Here is a 23994-nt window from a genome sequence, read left to right as displayed (position 1 = left end):
TACTTTTCGTTCTACATTCTGTCACGTAGCCACTTATTATAAAAGCTGATAGGTCTAACACTCTACACTCACTTTCTCTCCACAATCTATGCCGGACGGCCAGTCACTCTATTCATATATATATACTGGAAGATTTTTATCTTTTGGGACTTTGTAGATATTATATCTACACCATTAAGACGCCGGAGCTTTTAACTTTGATTGTATAATCTTCAAGGATCAAACCCAAGCCCGCTGTACTACACTATAACCTCTTACCAATTGCCTGGAAGTGGAATTTTACGAGTCCGATCCTGTTATCAGAGGAATAGATCATCCAAGCCCATCAACTGCCTGGAAACGTAAACTTACGAACCTGACATACTATCATAAGTTACGTAAAATATTCATATCTCTATTTGTAACTGCCACGATCACTGTTTATCTCTTTTAATTAAATTTCATCATTATTTTTATTTCATTGTAAACAAATCGTTAATTGTTTTTCATTTATAGTAACTAGTAAATTCTGGGGCCTCATTCTACATATATCTTTATGCATAGTCGAGTAGCTCTTTACTCACTTGAGACCATGACATTTTGGACGGGACACATATAAAGAATTGAATTTATTTAGTTACTTATATCTATTTCATCTAACTTTAAAGTTTAAATTGTAAAACTCTTAATTGCCCCACTTGATCATATTTTAATTGAACTCCCTATTTACAGGATTAATTTTTTTTTCTTTTTCATTTCTTCATTTAAATGGAATAGCAATTTATCCATTCATTCTTTCATTCAAATTGAATAGCATTTTATTGATTCATTCCTTCATTCATTTATTCACTTATAAATTATTCATTCATTCATTGTTCATTCATTTATTTATTCATTCATTCATTCATCCATTCATTCGTTTATTCACTCATTTATCCAATCATTCATACATTTATTCCTCCCTTCATTCTTTCATTCATACATTATCCATTCATTCATTCATCTATTCACTCAGTTTTTCATTCATTCATTCATTCCTTGTCCACTTTGTTATTATATCACACATTTCATTTTGTTGTTTGCCTCATTCATGAATTGTTTTCAATATGTTTACATTCCATAACGATTCATTCACCTATCATCCAATCACTCAGTGTTGTGAACACATTTTATAACTATTGTAAATCTTACGATATTTTATTGTTTTGTATTTCAGACATCACTGTTAAACACTCTTCAATGCCTAATTACAATTGTTGAACAACCATTGAACAAGAGAGAGGTCCCAGCCACGAACTGAGTTGGTAAATATATCCTTCATTATTCTCTTTTACATGAGTTGGCATCACATAGTAACTATAGACATCGTGATTTGTTTTGCATAGTGATTTGTTTTAAATGCATTTTTGGCATATTACTGTTACCGAAAACCACTTATATATTATGTTCTGAAAAGTGAGTCTTTAAAAACTAAATAATAATAAAAGGAGTCTACTAGCCGTCGTGTTATATTTAGTGATAGATAACTTGGGATTATTTTGGCATCCTATTATTGTTATCACACTCTAGTATATTAGCGTCATTGCGAATAATTGTACACAAACTAACGACGAGTCACACACATTGGTGATACATTTTTCGTAGTAACATAGTTTAGAGTACACGCGATTGACACATTGTTATTGACACAAGTCATAATAACTCCGCATTGTATTGACACATTGCTTTATAAGATATAACGATAAAAGGCATCAAATTCAACATACATAATAAGTTGAAATAAGAGAGAGAGATTTCTAAAAATAGAACAGTTCATTCCAGTAAGTGTAAATAAATAAAACAGTCAGTAACAGTATCCTGTCAATATAATATATATAAAACATCGTAACTAATTTATTGCAACATGGAAGCATATAAAAGATACTTAAGTCTCGCAAAGGACTTAGAAATACCCCAGGAAAGAATATTTTCATGGTGCGAAGAGAAAGTAAAAGAAGAAAAAGAACATGAAGAAAGAATTCGTAGAGAAGAAAATGAAGAAAGAATTCGTAAAGAAGAAAAAGAACACGAAGAAAGAATTCGTAGAGAAGAAAATGAAGAAAGAATTCGTAGAGAAGAAAATGAAGAAAGAATTCGTAGAGAAGAAAATGAAGAAAGAATTCGTAGAGAAGAAAAAGAACACGAAGAAAGAATTCGTAGAGAAGAAAAAGAACACGAAGAAAGAATACGTAGAGAAGAACGAGAAGAAAGAGTCCAAGAAAGGGAACTAAAAAGACAAATAGCTTTAGCAGAAGAAGAAACCAAAAGGACCCAAATGATGCTGGAAATTGAAAAAACAAAAACCGGTCATGAAAGAAAACATAATAATAGTGATGAATTTTTCGTGAAACTTCCACGCATGCCAACATACGATGAACGCTCAGACTGTCTAGAATCCTTCTTACACCGATTCGAAGTTCAGGCTAAAGGTTATCGTTGGCCAGAAAGCAAATGGGCCACAGCCTTGATTAACTGCTTATCTGGAGAACCGCTAAAAGTTTTCTATACCTTAACAACTGAAGATGCAGATGACTATGGTAAAATTAAAGACGCTCTACTAAAAAGATTTAGATTAACGGAAGATGGTTACCAGGAAAGGTTTCACACTGCAAAACCGGAAAGTGGAGAAGACTTTAATACATTCGTGAACCGAATTACTCAATTTCTAAATCGGTGGCTTGAGTTGGCAAACGTAAAACAAGACGACTTTGCAGGCCTTTACTATCTCACGCTGAAGAATCGAATCTATCAAGCTTGCAACCCAGATTTAGTCGCATTCTTTAAAGAGAGAAAGCCAGAAAACTTGGACAAATTAAAAATCTACGCAGAAAACTTTAACAGCGCACATCCATTGACACCCCTTAGCAGAACATTGAAGGAACCATACTACGCTGCCGCTGCTCAGAGTCCAGGTACACCTAAAGTTCAGTACTCAAATAGAACGAGCCGATCAATCACTCGGAACACGCAAGTGAAACAAGATGATCATAGTAACAAACCATGGAACAAACAGTTCAATAGAGACCATAGCCGACCCTATCAAAACAAAACAAGAAATAACACTGACAATAATACTGAGTATAAGAAAACCAACAAACCTATAATTAAATGTCAATATTGTGGAATGAAAGGCCACACAGCAGACAAATGTTACAAAATCGTGGGATATCCGAAAGAAACTGCAAATGCATCACTCCAAACCAGTGTAAATAATCAGACACGAATAATGTCAGGAGAAAATATAAATGTGTATTGCGTGAAAGGTATGTCACTTTTAACACAAACTCACAAATCAGGATCGCTATTTTTTTGTGAAGGCAAAGCTAATGGAACTGATTGCAAAATATTGAGAGACACAGGATGCAGTACAGTAGGAATAAAAGCATCTTTGATCAATGACGAAGACAAAACTGGAAAAACGGTACAATGCATCACATTCAGTGGCACAGTCGAAACCTTTGAAACAGCTAACGTGTACATAGAAACCCCATACTATACAGGAATAGTGGAATGCTGTATACTTCCCAACCCCGTCGCTGATGTTATTGTTGGCAATATAAAAGGTCTTAAAGACAACCCAACAGATGTAAAGGAATGGTCATTAACCCAAGAAACAGCTTGTCTAGCAGAAACAAGAAAGATGACTAAGACAACAGAGAAGCCAATGACTATTTCTCTAGAACCACAACAATTTGACAGGAACACGTTCATTGAAGAACAGAAACAGGACCCGACTTTAACATCATATTTCAATATCGCAAACAAAGGGACGAAATCAAAAGTTGAATACATCATTGAAAAAGATATTCTGTTCAGGTTACATAGGAAAAGAAACAAAATAGCTAAACAACTGGTCACGCCGAGTATTTACAGAAACAAAATCCTTGGAATAGCGCACGATTCAATAACTTCTGGACATCTTGGGAGCTCTTCCACATTGAAGAGAATATCCGAGAATTTCACATGGCCTGGAATTACTAAAGACGTCCGAGAATATGTGAAATCGTGTGACACATGCCAAAGAAGAGTCGCAAAAGGCAGAATACCGAAATTGCCATTAGAGACAACCCCAGTTATTGAAAAAGTTTTTCAAAAAGTTGCAATTGACATTATAGGCCCTTTAACAAAATCAGATAGAAACCATACACACATACTAACACTAGTCGATTACGCAACCAGGTGGCCAGAAGCGATAGCATTGAAATCAACTACATCGGATCACATAGCTGAAGCATTGATGACAATTTTTACCAGAATAGGCATACCAAATGAGATACTGTCGGACAATGGACCCCAATTTACATCACATATGATGCATGAAACCATGAAACTCATGGGAATCCAACACTCATTCACAACTCCCTACCACCCCCAAGCAAATGGTCTTTGTGAAAGATTTAATGGCACTCTAAAGAATATGTTAAGAAAAGTGTCAGCAGAAAAACCAGATGATTGGGACAGATACTTACCAGCAATCCTATTTGCATATAGAGAAATACCCCAAGAATCTACAGGCTACTCCCCATTTGAGTTGATGTATGGACGATCACCTCGCGGCCCGATCAATATAGTAGCCGACATTTGTAAAGGGAATGAGGAGGACAATAACGAAATTATGTTTGCTTACGAATATGTAAGAAATCTGAAAGACAGAATAGAGGATACATGTAAGCTAGCACAGGAATCCGTCACTAAAAAAGCAGAGAAATACAAGGAATACTCTGATCGCAAAAGCAAGTCAAGAAAATTTGAGATTGGTGACAAAGTACTAATACTCTTACCCGATGACTCGAGTAAACTTTTAGCTACATGGAAAGGACCATTTAAAATAACAGCAGTAAAATCTAATTTTAATTACGAGATTAAAATTAACAACACAACAAAGACATTCCATGCAAATATGCTAAAAAAGTATTTTGATAGAGACACAGTGTCGCAACCTATGTTTACTAATATCGAAGCTTCAAATGCAGGATTAGTCATACCGTTGGTCATGGGACACAGACACCCGAGACAGAAAAACAAACAAAAATCGCACAATTGCAACCACCTAAGACAAAAAAAGAAGTACGCAAAGTACTTGGGCTCCTAAATTTTTACAGGAAATACATTTACAACTTCGCGCACATCGCGACACCGCTAACAAATCTGACAAAGAATGGGTCACCGAACAAAATTGTTTGGACAGAAGTGTGTCAGAATAGCTTTAACCAATTAAAGGCATTACTCTGTTCAGAACCAATTCTTAAATTACCCGACATATCAAAAGAATTTGTTGTAAGAACTGACGCGTCTGATAAGGGCATCGCAGGTGTACTATTACAGGAGCATGAGGGAACTCTAATGCCTTGCTTATATGCAAGCAGAAAATTATTGGACAGAGAATCACGATACTCTGTAATAGAGCGTGAAGGACTAGCCATCGTCTTTGCTTTAAAGACATTCAGCAGATATCTACTGCTAAAAGAGTTTGTGGTCGAAACGGACCATAAACCACTCACGTACATAAGAAATAACAAAATGAATAATAGTAGAGTACTAAGGTGGAGTCTATTTTTGCAAAATTACACTTTCAGTATCTCTCACATACCAGGCTGTGAAAATATTCACGCCGACCTACTTTCTCGATTAGTGTAAACACGTGAGAAGGGTATAACTTAACCTCCCATGCATACTGTTAGTTACCTCGCAAATTATGCCAAATCAGAACGCACAATTTCGATAATTTTATTTGTAAACATGATGACCCAACTTAATGTAACATTGAGTATTGTTTGGATATATATACCATACCCATTCATGATTTGGGAAATATTCTCTTTACTATTATTGTTATGAATTTTCACTCATTTATGATTAATAATTGAAATGTCAATATTCCATTTACATTTTCATTCATTTCATTCAGTAAATTACCTTCATATCATCGACTTAAATCATGCTTCATTGCCATCACTATTGTTTATCACAATGATTTGTAATCACATTGCCATCATGTTGTTCATCACAATGATTTGTAATCACAATCTTTCATTGTTATTGTCACCCATTCATATACCTACGTTAATATAAACATTTCCATGTCTAGTTAATAAATAATTTAATTGTAGCACAAATCATAACAATGGATTAATGCTAGAGTATCATGATAGTAAATTTACTTCCGTTTGTAAAATCTATCTTTCCCATAATGGTTAAAGAGTATATTTTAAACGTGGGTGGGGGGTGTCACAGTAAAGATTGTTCACAATTATCTTATTAAATTTTATTTTATTAAGAACTGAATTCATCTCACCCCAGTTATATTTCGGTAGGCTTAGATAAACTTTACCTTCTAATATTAGATCGTCTTTCCTTTTATAGCCTTCCCTCGAATTAATTTCTAATTAGTGAATACTTTTCGTTCTACATTCTGTCACGTAGCCACTTATTATAAAAGCTGATAGGTCTAACACTCTACACTCACTTTCTCTCCACAATCTATGCCGGACGGCCAGTCACTCTATTCATATATATATACTGGAAGATTTTTATCTTTTGGGACTTTGTAGATATTATATCTACACCATTAAGACGCCGGAGCTTTTAACTTTGATTGTATAATCTTCAAGGATCAAACCCAAGCCCGCTGTACTACACTATAACCTCTTACCAATTGCCTGGAAGTGGAATTTTACGAGTCCGATCCTGTTATCAGAGGAATAGATCATCCAAGCCCATCAACTGCCTGGAAACGTAAACTTACGAACCTGACATACTATCATAAGTTACGTAAAATATTCATATCTCTATTTGTAACTGCCACGATCACTGTTTATCTCTTTTAATTAAATTTCATCATTATTTTTATTTCATTGTAAACAAATCGTTAATTGTTTTTCATTTATAGTAACTAGTAAATTCGGGGGCCTCATTCTACATATATCTTTATGCATAGTCGAGTAGCTCTTTACTCACTTGAGACCATGACACCCCCCCCCCCCTTTCCGCTCCCCTCCCTGCCAACAGTCCATCAAACCGGTACTGACTGGGTTTTTGGGTTTAATATTAGATATGTCCGAAAGTAATTTGCGATTACCCAACGTCATGTTAAATTTAATTTAATTTTAAATTAAATTGAGCTTTTATACAGGGCAATATCCACTTAACTTGCTCAATGCGCTTTACAAGGGATCCCTGGCCAACATCAACACTTAACATAATTTAGGACAGGACATTACGCCTGTTAGGCGATATTACATTTTTTTTTTTTTCGACAGAGACACCGCTGTTAATGGCCAGGTACTCATTTTACATGTTAAGAATATGACAAGCAACTGCTATAGATATCAGTCCAATGTAACAAATTAAATTATGGGCCTGGTTGCCCTAAATAAATACAAGAAAATTTGACATGATATACCAACAGCATTTACTGGCAATGTTTTTTATACAGCTAGAAAGATGAAATCCGGTCTTGTGTCTCTCTAAATATTTCTTGCAGTATCATTCTATCGTACTGGCCTATTTTGCCACTTCTGCGATAGTTGATATACAGCTTTCTAAGCATGACTAAGACTTATAAGTACGAATAAATATAACGAATCTGACTAACGATTCAGTTAGTTTTACTTCTTAGCGCCACTGTCGATCGATCTGTAGCAGTTCAAAATCAATTGGGCATTTAAGGAAGATTTTATTTTATAGGACATAATAGCCTAATAGCTCGATTGGAAAATTACTCGATCAGTAGCCTGGTTCAATATGTCATCACACTCTCATCAGCGTTGCCATAATCTTCTTCTTCTTCTTCTTCTTCTTCTTCTTCTTCTTCTTCTTCTTCTTCTTCTTCTTCTTCTTCTTCTTCTTCTTCTTCTTCTTCTTCTTCTTCTTCTTCTTCTTCTTCTTCTTCTTCTTCTTCTTCTTCTTCTTCTTCTTCTTCTTCTTCTTCTTCTTCTTCTTCTTCTTCTTCTTCTTCTTCTTCTTCTTCTTCTTCTTCTTCATCATTATCATCATCTTCATCATCATCATCATCATCATTGCCACAGCCTCCCTCACCTGGATCAGAGTATAACACAATTCCAAACTCGAATCTCCAAGTCTTTTACTCTTTCACTCTTTTACTTAGTATTTTACTCTATTCCCCATTATTGTTTTCCTAATCTTACTCCTTTCAAATTCCATACTCATCTGACCCGTTTAACTTTCGAACTCTGGAAAGACATGCATTCAAAAATTTGGCCAGAAAACTCGTCCTTCAAATATCGATCGGCTCAAATGACTCTCATATTGGCAGAATCTCTCAAATCTTGTTCTTAATAAAAGACCTCGCTAAATTCCAAGTTTGAAATAATTTTTGGCAAGAAGAGAGTCATTCAAATCGATTGATATTTGAAGGACGAGTTTTCTGGCCAAATTATTCCATACATTTCTTTCCAGATTAGGCAATTAACGGGTAAACACATTGACTAAACGATACACAATGAAGAATGGTTTTTTATAGGTATCTGTTCACCATGAGAAGAGACATAAATTTGAGGAGGAATCTAGAGCACTCATTGATGACCACCAGAACAACAATAATACAATAATATAACCCAACCCATCCACTCAACAACAAACCTCACATAAACCATTCGAGCCAGTCAAAACCAAAATGTTTGACGAGTACAACAACGATTTGACACGGTCGATAAAAACGAGAATCGGTAGAACAGTCTTTGTTTACCCATCCAAGACGTTTTGTAATGGATGCCCCCCCCCCCCCCCCTCCCCTCTCAAATCCGAAAATGTATTCGTTATTGTAAGGGTCTGTCCGGTATTTCATTAACCCTGCTTATGCGGAATTCGGTTCTATACTAAGTTTTACACTATGTCTCATTGTTTATATCAAGTCGTAGTCCTTCTTCAAAGCCTTATAGCGAATGGAGCCGGAGTTTATCCGGTTTTCTATAGCGTTAAACGGTCAGTAGCAACTGCTGGCTACCCTTTGGGTAGATCATTCTCCTACTAAAATAATTCTGCCACATTATAATTCAATATGTAACCTATTCTTGGTTAAACAATTCCAAGGAGTTTTGAACCGGATGATAGGTTGGTGTGACGTCACGTTGAAGTGCCAGATGAAAACCCAGAATAAAAACGTCGCGGGTTCAGTGACAAACTCGGAATTTAATTGACACAGCACCCTCCGCCTAGCTGAGAGCGAGCGACCGCTCGCTGTTTTCTCTCTCTTTCTCTCTCTCTCTCTCTCTCTCTCTCTCTCTCTATCTATCTATCTATCTATCTCTCTCTTCTTCTTCTATCTCTCTTTCTTTCTCTCTCTCTCTCTCTCTATCTATCTATCTATCTATCTATCTCTCTTTCTTTCTCTCTCTCTCTATCTATCTATCTCGCTCTCTTTCTCTCTCTCTCTCTCTCTCTCTCTCTCTCTCTCTCTCTCTCTCTGTCAACCAGGTGGAGAGTATCGTGTCAATCGGATCCTGAGTTTGGCACTGACCCCGTGACTTTTTATTCTCTGTTTTCATTGGCACTTCTTCATACCCTATTTTTCTTATCATTATTGATACAAGTGGCCGCTCCACATTTTTTCTGAATCATATCATATTCACGTTATATTAGATGAGCAATGTAACAAACTTTCTACGGTTGATGTTTTGATGTGTTAATGGCAAGAATCAATAATAATAAAAATATACATTCTGATATAATAAACGTGATTGACGATTCATTCTGGTGTATTTATTCATAGTTCGTTAACGTTACACTTCAAGTCGTGTGATGAATACACTGCAAATATTGGTGCAAGAGATCGAAAAGCTGGAGAAAAAAAAATTTCAAAGGTTAAGTAAACAAAATTTAATTGATAAAAGCAAAAACACTCCAGATTCTCATTTCAACATCAGATTGCAGCAGTACTCTGGAAAAAAAAACAACACATTTAAAAAAGAAAATTGGCCACAAATCACGTTCTTCGAATATTTATCGGCTATTTGGTCTTGTGATATGACACTCGCTATCGGATCGGAAGGTCCTGGGTTTGACTCTCGCCCGGCGCATAGCTGAGTCCTTGGAATAGGCTCTATACTCAAATTCTCTCATCGTACTTATGTGTAAAATGAGTACATGGCCGTTTTAACAGCATTGTCTCACTCTCTCTCATTAAAAAAATCTATTATCGCCTAACAGGCCTCATGTCTCGTTCTTCATGTTACGTATTGCTATTGGATCAAGGATCCTTTGTAAAGAGCTTTAGTGGAGATTTCTCTGTATAAAAGCTAAATTTTTTGTTCTTGTTATTGTTGTTTTCTGTTGTTTAGATGATCCCTCAGCTTAACAAAAACTCTCATACCTGGGACTAGTTAAGTAGAAAAACTTTGCATCAGTGATACGAGAGACTTGAAAATCAAAACAGCCTAGATTTACATAACCTTTAAAGAATGTGATCTCATCCCTGGTTAATTGCCAAAATGAACAATGTGATTGTAATCGAATTTTAAGTTTAAATGATGCAATCGGGCGTTCAAATAGTTCAATACTGCCGTTGATACTCTAAAATAAAAATCACATTTTTTTAAGATTTTGTCTAGAAAATTCGTCCTATAAATATCGATCGTTTAAAATGACGCTCATCATGGCAAAAGCTCTCAAACCTGGGATATCAAGGAAATCTTCATGGAAGTCTCAGGTTTGAGAAATATTGACCAGATTAGGCTTATTTTAATCGATCGATATTTGAAAGACGTCAACATTTTAGAAATACATTTTTTTTAGACAAAGGCAGATCATGTAGAGAACTTGTCTGACTAGAAATGGGGCTGGAATCGATCTTGGATGTGGTCGAGGACTTTTTGCCTCTAAAATAACAAACAACAAAAAATCAAAACGTCATGCACATGTGTAAAAGTAACTTAACATTTTTACACGCTAAATTACTATTGTTCACCTATATGTTAGACTCAAAATGGTTGTATCACCCTTAAGAGCATATATTAACTCGCATGCTTTGTAAGACAATCTGATATTTCGACTTCGGAAATGACGCAAAAAAGGAATCATAAAGAATGTTACTGAAACAGAACCCGTTTGCACCAACGTGCCCTGATTGAACATTGTTATGTTGTCTGCTACTGTTTACACGTTATCTGCCGTTTTCAACAAAAATTATTTTTCTGTGAAAAATCATTTTGTAATTACTTTGATTTCAACTCTCTGACTTTTAAAAACCTGCCGAAAATGAGCATCGAAGTGAGCCCGTCTACTTGGCCATATTCATGCTAAACGGCCAGTAGCTGAGGTTGCACAGCTTTTTAATGTTAGAACTACCTACTATTCTATTATCGCAAAGTTCAACAATGAACGAGCAACGCGAGGGATCAATGGTGGACTGGTCAAACCAGAGTAATAATGGCCAATGATGATCCTACATAAACTCGACAAACACCCAACCCTTCTCTTATGCCTCTGATATTACTGTGGATAACAATATTTCGAGATGGACAGTGTCAGGAAGACTTGCAACTGCTGGACTCAGAGCGAGAAGGCATCTGTGAAACTTCCAACTAATTGAGAATAAGACCTTAGTTTTCGACTGGCCAGCTGTAAATCGAGACGTTAATCTTATTGAGCATCTCTGAGATCTCCTCAAAAGACATACAAGGCAACAACAGTACCAAGCAATGAATGCTTACGTGCTTTGGAACATTGTTGAATCAGAGTAGAATACATCACACCAAAATGACTTCAACCCCTTATTTGGGGAGACTTGTCTGAGCAATGATTGGAAATCGCCGTGGACATACGAATTACAGACTTTTTTTTGTGTCGAATTTTTCCTCTTTTTCTGAAGCAAAGAAACCCAACTTGCGTTATTAGTATCGTCGTTACTTCTAGGATTATGCATGAATGTTGATGAAATTTGGATCGCATATATTAAAGATATTGGTCATTTTTGTGATAAAACAGTTGTCCGATTTTGTCTCTTAAAACTCAAATGAAGCGACTGAACACTAGGTCTAGTGTAAAGCAACTTACGCACATGTGCGCAAAACGCATGTGCAGTAGCTACGAAATAAGCTCAAAACTTTTTACACGGAGTCCCAAACTAACAGTGGCACTGAATATATAGGACGAAGCATAACGTATGTAAGGCGCTACTACAATCTTTTCGACAGACATAAAGTTGTTATCGGCCAGGTACTCTTCTTTTACCTGAGTATGATGAGAAAATGTGAATGAAGAGCCTATTTTACGGTTTGATATTGGTTTGATATTCGGAATACAAATAATTACCTTACAGTCAAGAGCCGAGTGGGCTATTTGCGACTATTTGGTCTTGTACTCGTAGCATGACACTCGCTTTCGGATCGGAAGGTCCTGGGTTCGAGCCTCGATCGGTGCATAGTTGAGTTCTTGGAAAAAGCATGAACTTTACTCACATTCTCTCACCGTACTTAGGTGTAAAATGAGTACCTGTCCGTTAATAGCGTTGTCTCTGACGGGAAAAAACGTAATATCGCCATAAGGCGTCATGCTTCGTTCTATATGTTGCTGTTAGTCAGGGATCCTTTGTAAAGCGCTTTGAGCACAATAAGTGGCTATTGCTCTTTATATAAACTCAAGTTTGTGTGTCATACAATGAGACTTCAAAGCAGTATGATTTGGGGAAAAACTGATTATTCAGGATGTGGGAAGAAGCACTTCTTTCCCGGGATTATCATTCTTATCCGACGTGCGCTTATTTGCAGGTCTGATAATCAAAATCCTTAAAACTCATTATTTGAATGGAAATCTCAAAAGAAATGACGCGAAATATTGTCCATTACAACAATTTTAAATTAGGCCCATAAGTGCGTTTGGATGTCAGACCTACAATTATGTACACGTCGGTCTTATCCAATGGAATGCAGGTCATTGTTACTGTCTTGGATTCGAAAGTTAGTCTCCAAAGTACGACATTTGAAAAAAAAATTGAACAAGTTTGAAACGATTTTAAAAAATAATTCACAATGGATACCACGATTTCTTTTTCGTATCTATTTTTCGAAAAAAAGCGATAGAATCTTGCAGTTGTGTTTTAACAGATGCTCAAGTTTACTTGATTTTGTAATAAATAATAATGTGTTAAGATTGTATTTTTGTGTTTGAAAACAGAACAACATCTGAATATTAAACAGATTGAATGGATTGTGAAATTACAGGCTGTTACTTGAGCTACGAAATGAAATCAAACGTAGTCAGGACATCTTGTAACTATTCTGGTGTCTTGTTTTCCCTGGCATAATACCATAATTAGTCCTTCAGAGCCATTATTGTCTGTTTTCGTTTATCAAATTGAAGCTTACATTCAATTTCACATTGTTATTAATTTCTTCGAGCTTCGAGTCGCAACATTTACATTACCCAATATTGTTTTTGTTAGAAAACCTTACTGAAACAGATGAGCTTTAAAAACAGTCAGGGTTTAATTAACCTTCGATGTCTCTGACCCAACATAATATGTCACTTTGTCGTGACGAAGCATTTAAACATGGGATTTATTCCACCCTTCTCATTGGAAAACCCCATTATTTCTTAGTAAATACGTAATCGTTGAATAATGCTTTGAAAAATTGTATTCAACGATTGCAGTATATTTTCGCACATTTTATTGGTTTGATATAAGATAGCTGATTGGCAATTATAAATAATCTGTTGATGCCCGTGAATACAAATCCAATGTGTTTAGTTTTGGATCAAATTGCCATTCAAGCAGAGGGAGAAAGATACAAATTATGGTGAATAGAAGTACTAATAACATACAATTCGGTTACAAAATATCTAATAATCTTACTTGTAGGGGTGGAATAAACGTATTCTTTCATATTTTTTTTTTTTTGTATTTATTAAACTCGTTATTTTTTTATCGTGCAACAACACATACTCGCAAGCTCGTTGTGTTATTAGGGCACGATAAAAATAACTCGTTTAATAAATGCAATGAGATGGAAGACTAGTATAATATCCTATTTGGTGCACTATTTTTATACAATAGAAAACAAACTTTCCGTTTGTAGCATTTCAATTAAACAATAAACACAACAGATACCCAATTTGGTATCTTGATTTAATACCAGAGTATGTGTCTGTTTGAATCTTTTCGAAATAAAAATGTATTGTTGGTGTTTTGTTTAAAAACAGAACAGCATTTGAATATTAAACAGATTGAATGGATGTGACTGAATTGTGAAATTACAGTCTGTTTCTTCAGCTACAAAATCAAATCAAAAGTACACCTAGTCAGGACATCTTGGCATTAAGTGAAACTATTTTGATGTCTTGTTTTCCACGACATAATAATACCACACCAGATAATAATACCCAACGAAAATATGTAATAAAACGTTCTACAGCGAGTGCAATTTAAAAAGCACCTCTTTTTTCAAGTTTTAGACGTCTGATGGTGACTTTATGGTCATATTTCATGAATAGACACTTAAATAATAGCAACAAAGACATAAACGCATTTTTTACATCTATTCAGGAAAAATATAAAGGACGATTGACGAAAAGATGTCATTTACATTGATCGATATTTGAAGGACGAGTTTTCTGGCAAAACTTTTTAATACGTATTTTTTCAGGGAATGGCAGATCTGGATTTGTGGGATATGCACCCTGATACGATTCAAGTTGTGGGTGACGAAAAGTTGGGTCCTTGGCGGAGAATCTTTGCTCCCATTTTCTCGCGATACTCAGATGTAAAATAACTACTTTTCCAATAACAGCGTTGTCTCTGTCGAAAAAAGAACATCGCCTTGTAGAATCAATAAAGTGTACATTAATCAGATTTTCCCGGTTCATTTTGACTACATATTGGGTGATTAGTTCTCATTAAATTATCTCTATCGTGCTACAATCTTTAAGTGTTACATTTGATTTCTTGAGTGCTGATACGATCACTATACTATGGCAGGCAAAACTTGTAAGTAATTTACTTCAAAATTTACCACCAATCGGCGACATGTCTCGTCCTTCATTTAAGTGTTGCTGTTTACCTGGAATTCACAGTAAACCCCAAAATACATTTGGTGGTTATTGCGCTATGAAAAAGCTCAAGTTTTGTTTCAAATGTCTGAATTATTTTACTCCGTTTTGTTTTGATTTATTTTGTTTCTTTTTCTTCATAACCTGTAAGAGAGCATTCTAGTCGTAAAATAAATACGGAAAACCTATTGAAAATTGTTGTCATACAAGATTCATAAACACGAGGCAATGGATCTTTGTGTTTAGTGAGAAAAATAACATTCCTCTCAAATTCCATCCAAACCAAACAATTGTAATGACGCTGTTAATGTCGAAACAAACTTGGTAATGTTTCAACTAGGTCTAGAGACGTTTTTAAAGAAAAATTATCTTTTCGATTTTAATTACTAAGAACATAAAATCATGATATATTTCCTCAATACAAACATGAACTTTAAGAAATACCTGCATTTTTTAGAGCAAAAGTTGTTATCATATTGTATGGCACTTTATCTAGGATCCTAATAGTAACGTATATGTGTCAGTGCATGACATAATCATTCGGAAGGTGAACATTTTGGATTTGCATTTTCTGAAAGAATATGCTCCCCAGAGCATTTTAATCTTTATTTGAAATAAATCGGGTGATTTTTCATGGGCAAAGGTATGGGAAAGGTATTCAGCAACGTTTCTCAAATTTCATACTTTTTCAGCTTGACTAACTGAAAAAAATTATTTAGAAGTGAAATTAAGCTTTGATATTTCCTGAAGACGTACAAAAGAACTCATTTTTTGATAGAAATTGACTTTCTAACTAAACTTGGCAATATCTCTGTTCAAATCTTTTCACCATCATGCTGATTAGGTCATTCACTGTAACATATTTTTACAGGTTTTATAGGTGCGACATTAAAAACACAAACATATCTTAGTTCCAGCAAGAAATTTTCCTAAGGAAAACGGCCGGCTACCACCACAATAGCTGGCCTTTTATATTATAATGGATTGTAAATCAGAGAATCCCTTGACTGAAATGGCATATAAAGATAAAATGAATTCTTTGAATCAAGTGGTCATTGAGTAAAAAAAAGTTGTCACAAATCTGGTAAAGGATTGGCAATAAAGGAGACTTAGAAATCTGTCGTGAGTGGGGAAAAGAGAGTTTGAATACCGTGATGGAATCTGTGAGAATGACCATATTTAACAAAGACCTAATTCACAACTTCTGATGCAACTGTTGTATAGAAAGGAACGAAGATGACGTTACTCAGCTCTTTGTTATTGTTTTAGACAGCCATTTCTTCGGTGATTAGTTCTCAAGAAATTCTATCAATAAAACTATAACCGCTTAAAGTTACACATAGTTTTGTGTATTGGTACGTTATATGCGGCTGGTGGGTGTTGTGAGTATTTTACCTAAGCACCAATATATTTTTGATCTGTCATCATAACCTAAATTTGTGTCAGGTGGTTTTAATGCCCGGTTTCTGTCTAATCAAAATGTAACAAATCTTATCTCAAACCGAAAAAAAAAAAAGAATTAAAATATCAATTCTCACCACAACTTATTCAGATTTTACAGTGTTTATTTTTCAAGAAAACCCAAGTAATGTGTGTTGGAAAGTAATGAAGGAACTGGGGAAGCGGGAATGGGGGGAGGGAGTAAGGGAGGAGAATAAAATTTCACCAGTTTTGCATATTTTGTCCCCAGTGAGGGCAGTATATATTTTTTAGTTTGTTTGTTTTTGTTTTTTGTTTTTTGTTTTGTCTGTTTTTTTTTTTTTTTTTTGTTGTTTTTTTTTAGGGGGAAAGGGTTTTTTTTCCTTGTATTTCTCTTTTGCTTCGCAGGCACTGCTTCCTATACACTTTTTTATGACTGTTATATTCTATGCATAACAAAGATTGTTTTTGACATTGTTTGATCTAAAAATTATTTTTGAGAGATAATTGTTGGCGTCCAAAATATAATTAATATAGGCAGGACTGACGCAGATGTATCTTTTATGTGTAAGCGTGTATTTATGGGTCTTTTCAGAGCAACTCAGAGGCGACAGGCAGAAACATTTTGTGAAGGAAGGAGGGAGAAAAAGACAAAGTTTGCTAAAGACACAATGTCTATCAATTATTTGTTTTTTTTTCTTCCTGGAAGCAGCTTCAAATGCTTATTTTCTTTTTCTTTTCTTTACTAATAATACACCCCCCCCCCCGGGCCGAAACCCATAGTCCCAGGCTCACTCCCCACTGGTGTACACTTCCCTGTGTTCCAGGTTCACTTTTCACAGCTGCCTACTTCCCGTAACTTTGTCGGGTTTCTGTGGGTTTCGTAAAACAGAAACACCCGTGTCTTTTTATTAATTTGATGATCCGTATTATTTTGGGTCCATAATTAACAAAAATTACTATTTTATCTTCGTTTAACACTCTTCTATTACGGTTCATTCATAACTTGTCGAAAAATTGTAGTTTGTATTATCATTTTCTGGGTTTTGTTTTTGGTTTTGCTTTTCATTAGAAGAGGTAGCTTTTCGTGAGATTTTTTGTTGTTGTTGTTTACTTTTAATTTGCCTTGTTAAACTCTTTGAGCACGTTGCATTAAGTGATTATTGCTCGAAATAAAAACTCAACCTCAAATTTTATTTTCTCGATTTTTCTTCTTCTTAATTCTATCATTTATTATTCCAGGCATAAGACAAGTCTAGTCGGTAATTTACTTTGATCTTTCCCGTCCGCAGGTCATATTGAACCTGCGTTCGATTTCTTCAGTTCGTCAGAGATGAAATGAACATAATATGATCAAGAGATTTGGAAATATAATTATGCTATGCGTTTAGGTAAAATTCTCACTACATCCACCAGCCGGATATTACGTACTGACACACAATCTGTGTGTAACCTTATACGTTTATAGTCTGATTGATATAATCTAGTGACAACTTATCGTCAAAATGGCTGTTTAAAAACAATATTAATAACAAAGAGCTGAGTGACCTCAATTTCGTTCCACCTATCGATATGGCCCAACTATATAAATGCTAGATATTTAAACATAGACTAGATTGAATAAAGATATTCAAACAGCTTAATGGGGTTTTTCTGGTTTGAATAAAACCCTTCCACAAAAGGTTACTGTATATTCTAAGGTTTAAAGTGCTTGAGGCATTCGCAGCTATGTGGTCTTGTGGTATGATACTCGCCCTCGGATCAGAAAGTCATGAGTTTGAGTTCGGCTCTTAGCGGCAAATAGTTGAGTCCTTGAAAAAGCCTCTTTACTCACATTCTCTAACTTTACTCAGATGTAAAATTAGTATCTGGCCGTTAACAGGGTTGTCTCTGTCGGGGAAAAAATGTAATTTCGCCTAACAGGAGTCATGTCTCGCCGTAGTACATGTTAAGTGTTGCTGTTGGCTAGGTATCCCTTGTAAAGCGCGTTGAGCACGTTTAGTGGATATTGCCCTGTATAAAAGCTCAAATTTTGTGGGGACTCTTTGAGGTTTTTTTTTTGTTTGTTTGTTTGTTTTGTTTTTTGTTTTGTTTTTTTTTTTTTGGGGGGGGGGAGGTTTGTTGTTTTGTTTTGTTTTTTGGTTTTAAGTGACGAGTTTAAATCAATCAGAGAAAGTTTACTGAACGTAAAAGTCTGACTGAATTTCCATTGCAATTATTCTCACGTTCACGACGTCTTGAGTCTATTTTAAGCTATTTTACCTTCGAGTGAAATCTCTTTCCAACTGTATTTCTATTTATTTACCTTTCGGCAGGGATCACCATAATAATTCTTTACCTCCACAATTACCGTTCTAATGGACTGCTTTTAGAAATTCCGAAGATCGCAAAGTCAGTAACTGTTTTATTGGACCTTAGCACAAAATAAGATAATTAAATAATTTTATTAACCCTCTCCTTACCAACCATAGATTCGTTACGATACAACCAACATTTTTCTCATTCAGATTTCTTTTGTACATGACACAATTTGAAGAATATTGTTGTTATAGTTATAAGTACTAAACAAAATATATAGCATGTTCTTATTCCCTTTGAGTTTTACAATTCTATATTATGTTATGTGATAACGATGTTTTGAGGAAAATTCGGAAAATGGTCAGTAAGGAGGGAGTTAAATAATAGAATATATGCGGCTAATTTGTCTAGTGGTATGACACTCTCCTTCGATTCGGAAGGTTCTGAATTCGAGTCTCACTTTAACCTGCGCATAGCTCAGTCCTTGGAAATAGCTTATTACTTACATTGTGTCACAGTACTCATGTGAAAAATGAGTACCTTTAAACCGTTGTCTCATTTGGAGAAAAATTTGTGATATCGCCTAAGAGGAGTCATGTCTCGTCCTACATTTTAAGCCTTGCTGTTGGCTAGGGCAAAGCTTTTAGAGTGGACATAGTAATAAATCTTTATTGTCCATAAAATGGAACATCTTAAGCGGTATACATTGCTCGAACAAATATAATAAACATAAATAGAAATGTGTGGATTCTATAATAATATGATCCTCAAAACAAATTTACTTCACAATGCAAACAGACATCTTTACAAGTTAATACAACAGGGAACATAATTGCGCTATATAAATGCTCAAGTTTTTAGAATATGTTTCTTTTTCATTCGTGACCCACTGTATTATGTCGGAATAAATTGGATCAAGAAATTTGACTATTAAGTCATGGTGAACAGAATAGGGATCAAAATATCTATGTCAAAAAATCAGATTCCTTTCTGATTGGAAATGTAAAACTACGACTGAATACAGAACTTGTGTAAAGGATCTTCTGGATTCAGAGTGATCGTATCTTTTTCTATAGTCTAAATATATATGCTGGCCGTCAATAAAGACCATCCTCGCGTAATTATTATACTCTGCATATACATCCTGCTACTAAAATAGTTATGCCATCGTATGATTGTATTCACTATTAGTCTCCGAAGGACTGTCATATACACACTCCCGAGTATTTTGGAACCGGGGAAAAGAAGAAAAAAAAATGCAAGTAAAACATCCCTACTCTGAATACACGCGTATTTAGAATTTAGCCAGAAAACTCGTCCTTCAAAAGACGATCATTTAAAATAAACTTAAACTTGTCAAAAATTCGCGATTCCTAGAAAGTCCCAGGTTTGAGAGGTTTTGCCAAGATGAGAGTCATTTTAATCGATCGATATTTTAAGGACGAATTTTCCGGCCAAAATTTTAAATATTTTTTTTTCAATGTGCTACAGAGCTTGCCCTACTGACACCGGGAATTAAAAAAATAGACGCAAGACCTCAAACATGAATCACTTACCTGTGCAATGAAAACAGGGGGGAAATGCAGTCCAATGAACACTTTAAAAAATGAGATAGATAAACAAACAATACTAGGTATCTACATTCACAACTTTTTAACTTTGTCTCAAAAGGTTCACTAGGATTTCACTTTCACGTTGACATCAGTTTGAACATTGATTTGAAAATTATCTTTATCAAGATAAATACGATTGATGATACATTTCCAATGTTTACTACGAGTTGTGTTACTTCCTCTTTCGAGAAATAATAATAATATTATGACCGACCAATGGAACTAGGTCTATTACCCACGCGGTGAAATATTTTCGGACCCAACCAATATACAACGACGTATCGGGTGGGTGCAGGGTTAGGGGTGGCTGGGGTTAGGATGGGGAGGGGGGAAGGGGAAGATACCGATAACAGTAAGAATCTATCTACACCGGCCAATATCACCACCACCCCTACTTAATGCCAGCATCGTCATTAAGACTCATAATAACTGGAAAAGACCTGTTAGTGTTGGTGATACCACCGCTCGCACTCGGCTTTCCTATGATATGGCTGGCTGGTGGGGGTGGTGCTATGGTACTCACGTTGGTTCGTGCATTCTTCGACTCTCTCTCTCTCTCTCTCTCTCTCTCTCTCTCTCTCTCTCTCTCTCTCTCTCTCTCTCTCTCTCTCTCTCTCTCTCTCTCTCTCTCTATCTATCTATCTATCTATCTATCTATCTATCTATCTATCTCTCGCTCTCTCACTCCCTCTACCTATCTATCTATGTATCCATCTCTCTATATATCCATATTTTCTGCTGTACTCTACCTATCTATCAATCAACATTCAATGTTTGCACATTGCTGTCAACAGGAAGCCCCCCGTCTTACCTTTAACTTTAAACTTTAAACACGGCCATTAAAACGAATACTCTTTTGGAAGTGGTTATTCAGTATCAGATACTGAATAGTGCTTTGCCACTATTCAGTATCCATAAGGAACTCTTTTTTATAGAGAGAGTGAAAAGTACGACAATCTCGGTTGAACTGCTGACCTACTTCCAGATTGAACACGTGCAGTAACTGACAGCCCGATTCAAAGTTGTAAAAATATTTTGATCGAAATTTTTAAATTTCTGCTATCGTGCAATTAACATAGTTCAAAATATCAAAATAAGAGAGGCAGTCAAATACATTTTTTAATGTCTGAATAGACATGATTAAATGTCTCTAAAAGTTCAGTGACACCATGGCATGGTGGATATAAGCTGTTTGACTCTGAGCTTAAGGTTCGAGAGTTCAAATCCCTGTACGGGTAACTTTTTTTTTTTTTTTCCCAATATTTTTTAAAAATTCCTTCTGTCTATTTATATTTTTAAAACTTTTGTTTTAATAATTTTATTTGCTTGAAATATACTTTAATGTTGATAATATACTATTGTTCTTTTATTATTATTATTATTATTATTATTATTATTATTATTATTATTATTATTATTATTATTATTATTATTACTTACTATTATTATTATCGTTGTTGTTGTAATCGTCATCATCGTCATTATTATGATTATGGTTATGATTTTTTTTTTAATCAAGTAGTTGGAGTAATTTAATCATTTATCGATTTATTACGAATATCTTTTATGTGTTATCATCGCGTTGTTGTTTTTCATTATTGTGCTCTTCTATTGTTTATTACTTTTTAAAATCTTGCTTTTTTCTGTTGTTGTTGTTGTTCTCCTTGTTGTTGATGTTTGTTTGTTTGTTTTGTCATCTAAGACAAACCCGATTCATTATAAATTCATTTTTAATTGAGCGATGTACTTCCGAGAATTACTTGCCGTATTATATTGAAATTTACATGACAATAATAATAATAATAATAATAAAAATAATAATAATAATAATAATAATAATAATAATAATAATAATAATAATAATAATAATAATGATAATGATAATAATGATGATGATAATAATAATAATAATAATAATAATAATAATAATAATAATAATAATAATAATAATAATAATAATAATAATAATAATAATAATAATAATAATAATAATAATAATAATAATAATAATAATTTAAATAGATACTGAATATTAGACTACAATGGACATCTATTTACTGAATACACGTGGTATTTTTATGGATGTTTCTTTTTTTACGAAACCTGCCGAAACCCGACAAAGTTATGGGAAGTAGGCAGCAGTGGGAGTGAACCTGGGACTCAGGGAAGTGTACACCATTGGGGAGTGAACCTGGGACTGGGTTTCGTTTTTAAAAAAAAGCAATTACTTTTTTACGAAACCCGCCAATATCTGACAAAGTTATGGAAGAAAGTAACAGTGGGGGAGTGAACCCGAGACTATGGTTTTTTCGGCGGGTTTTGGCAGGTTTCGTAAAAAAGTAATTGCTTCATTCTCGTCTGGTACCCAACTCCCATAGTTCGGCTTCATTTCCCACTGGTATCCATCTTCCATAGTCCCAGGTTCATTTCCACTGATTTCCTCTTTTCACAGTCCCAGGTTCACTCCCAACCGGTGTGCACTTCCCTGAGTCCCGGTTCATTGCCCAATGGTGCCCACTTCCCATAACTTTTGACAATTTCGGTAGGTTTCGAAATAAAAGTACATTCTGAGCTCACTGTCCACTGGTATCAGCCTCTCGCAGTCCCGGGTTCAATCCTCATCGGTGTCCAAATCCCAGATTCACTCCCCACTGCTGCCTGCTTCCCATAACTTTGTCGGCTTTTGGCGGGTTTTGTAAAAAAGTAATTCCCCTCCCCCTTGGTATTGCTTTTTTACAAAATCCAGAGTCCCAGGTTCAATTCCCACAAGTGTACACTTCCCTGATTCTCAGGATCACTCCCACTGTTGCCTACTTCAATAACTTTGTCGGATATTGCCAGGTTTAGTCGGGTTTTGTAAAAAAGTAATTGCTTTTATGTGAAACTCGCTGAAACCCGCCGAAAACCAGAGTCTCAGGTTCACTCCCCACTGGTGTACACTTCCCTGAGTCTCAGGTTCACTCCCCACTGTTGCCTACTTCCCATAACTTTCTCGGATATTGCCAGGTTTTCGTCGGGTTTCGTAAAAAAGTAATTACTTTTATGTGAAACTCGCTGAAATCCACCGAAAACCAGAGTCTCAGGTTCACTCCCCACTGGTGTACACTTCCATGAATCTCAGGTTCACTCCCCACTGTTGTCTACTTCCAACAACTTTGTCGGATATTGCCGGGTTTCGTAAAAAAGCAATTGCTTTTATATGAATCTCGCTGAATCCCGACGAAAACCAGAGTCTCAGGTTCACTCCGCACTGGTGTATATTTCCATGAATCTCAGGTTCACCCCCCACTGTTGCCTACTTCAATAACTTTGTCAGATATTGCCAGGTTTCGTCGGGTTTCGTAAAAAAGTAATTGCTTTTATGTGAAACTCGCTGAAATCCGCAGAAAACAAGAGTCTCAGGTTCACTGCCCAGTGGTGTACACTTCCATGAATCTCAGGTTCACTCCCTATTGTTGCCTACTTTCAAAATCTGTCGGATATTGCCGGGTTTCGTAAAAAAATAATTGCTTTTATGTGAAACTCGCTGAAATCCGTCGAAAACCATAGTCTCAGGTTCACACCCGACTGGTGTACACTTCCCTTAGTCTCAGGTTCACTCCCCATTATTTGCCTACTTTCCATAACTTTGCCATATTTTGTT

The 23994-nt window shown here is 35.4% G+C and overlaps 1 protein-coding gene across 1 annotated transcript in view; it reads right to left on the bottom strand.

The window, feature by feature from the left end:
- LOC144970757 (glycine receptor subunit alpha-2-like) overlaps positions 1-20840 on the bottom strand; it is a 162416-nt gene extending 141576 nt beyond the window's left edge. Inside the window, exon 1 of the mRNA XM_078910750.1 lies at positions 20295-20840. The gene's annotated coding sequence lies outside the window, so the exon portion shown is untranslated. The remainder of the gene's footprint in view (positions 1-20294) is intronic.
- Between the last annotated feature and the right edge of the window lie 3154 nt (positions 20841-23994).

The sequence above is a fragment of the Berghia stephanieae genome, chromosome 4 (genome assembly GCF_034508935.2).
Source record: "Berghia stephanieae isolate SIO BIC M18660-M18661 chromosome 4, UCSD_Bste_1.3, whole genome shotgun sequence".
Lineage (NCBI taxonomy): Eukaryota > Metazoa > Mollusca > Gastropoda > Nudibranchia > Aeolidiidae > Berghia > Berghia stephanieae.
Note: the sequence above shows the minus strand (reverse complement) of the source record. Positions and strands in the feature narration are given on the sequence as shown.